Source organism: Thermobia domestica, unplaced genomic scaffold (genome assembly GCF_964235325.1).
Source record: "Thermobia domestica unplaced genomic scaffold, izTheDome1.hap1.1 HAP1_SCAFFOLD_1273, whole genome shotgun sequence".
Taxonomy (NCBI): domain Eukaryota; kingdom Metazoa; phylum Arthropoda; class Insecta; order Zygentoma; family Lepismatidae; genus Thermobia; species Thermobia domestica.
In genome coordinates this window covers 44,583-46,317 of record NW_027656983.1, presented here as the reverse complement: position 1 = coordinate 46,317, position 1,735 = coordinate 44,583, and the positions used below count along the sequence as shown (strand labels likewise).

Sequence of the window (1,735 nt, the reverse complement as noted above, 5' to 3'; positions counted from 1 at the left end):
AGCCCAAAAGAATATCTCCAAGGGAGATAAGAAGAAGAAGAGGAGGAGGAAGGAGAGCTATGCCATTTACATCTACAAAGTTTTGAAGCAAGTGCATCCTGACACTGGCATATCTAGCAAAGCTATGAGTATCATGAACAGCTTTGTTAATGACATCTTCGAGCGTATTGCTGCTGAAGCTTCTCGTTTGGCCCATTACAATAAGCGGTCAACTATCACCAGCCGGGAAATCCAAACAGCTGTGCGCCTTCTTTTGCCTGGTGAACTTGCCAAGCACGCTGTAAGTGAGGGTACGAAGGCTGTTACCAAGTACACAAGCTCTAAGTAAAAATCTTCTTCAAGATTTTTCATTTCAAACGGTCCTTGTCAGGACCAACACATTATTCGAAAGAGTTAAATCACGAAATTTGCTTCATTCTGTTATGTAGAAACACGTTGAAATCCAATTTCTATATGCTGTTAGTAAAAAAGTAAAGCACATAGCGGAGATGTGTCGTGCTTGTATACGAAAGGCATTTACTCGCCGGAGATCTACACTTAGTCATAATAATTTACTTTTAAAAAGTGGTAATACATTCCGTGTTAAGTATAGTAGTAGGTGCACACGGATCGGAAATCAGGTTATTTTAATGTGCCGTGCAAATAAACAGGCTGTTAGTGTAAGAAATAGTGGGTATAACGCTTAGAATATCGATTAATCGCTATGAAATAATGTTGATAAATTATCTCTTGAAAGTACTATAAAATTAATGTTTCTAGTATTTTCGTACTTGAAGGATAATGAAATTTGAAAAAGAGATGCCAACAGCACCTGGTGTTCCCAGGCGGTCACCCATCCAAGTACTGACCAGGCCCGATGCTGCTTGACTTCGGTGATCGGACGAGAACCGGTATATTCAGCATGGTATGGCCGTTGGCGAATGCATATGGCTTCGAGTGAGTTATTGTAGCTACGTAGGTTTGTCGGTGAATACTCAAAAAGACCAGCGCGTGGAAAGCGTTGCTAATTGTTTTAAGTAATGCATGATTACGAAATTATCGTGGTGAACGATGTGAGAATATTCGTCTTTGTGAAAAACAAAATTAGAAAAAGTATACCAACAGCACCTGGTGTTCCCAGGCGGTCACCCATCCAAGTACTGACCAGGCCCGATGCTGCTTGACTTCGGTGATCGGACGAGAACCGGTATATTCAGCATGGTATGGCCGTTGGCAACTACCTTTTCTTCAATGTCCTGTTAAGGAAGTATGTTTTAAGTAAGAATTGACATTATTAACTATAAAGGCAAGCATATTAACGTCGTTAACATTACTTGGAATATACTAATATTCGAATAAATATTTGAATGTTCGAATGATGAGTGATTCGGATGTTCATAGTGTGCCACTGTGTCCTATCGAGTTTACTATCACGAACCACGTATGAAATTGTATATAAATAAATAAAAATAAATCCTTTATTAAGTATTGATTACAGGAAAAAGGCAAACTTACATTCTTTAATGTACACAATGAAATGTATGAAAGATATTTTTAAGATATGTTTCACTTACCCTTTATAACGCAAGGTAGTTTTCAGTGTAGCATTCTCTTCAGCTGCGAGATAACGTAAGGCAGATGATCATTCAGTCGTGAAGCACTAAAATGTAATATACATTTTAACTATTATCGATAAGAATTATTTACTGCAGGGATGCAAATAAAGTGAGGCAAATTAGTAAATAAAAACCGATAC

The 1,735-nt window shown here is 38.0% G+C and overlaps 2 non-coding genes across 2 annotated transcripts; both read right to left on the bottom strand.

The window, feature by feature from the left end:
* Positions 1-799: 799 nt before the first annotated feature.
* On the bottom strand, positions 800-918 carry LOC145677717 (5S ribosomal RNA). Its single transcript, XR_014129958.1, has one exon. It is a non-coding gene; the product is annotated as a 5S ribosomal RNA (ribosomal RNA).
* Positions 919-1,095: 177 nt separating this feature from the next.
* Positions 1,096-1,214, bottom strand: LOC145677715 (5S ribosomal RNA). The gene has a single exon (XR_014129956.1). It is a non-coding gene; the product is annotated as a 5S ribosomal RNA (ribosomal RNA).
* Positions 1,215-1,735: the final 521 nt, after the last annotated feature.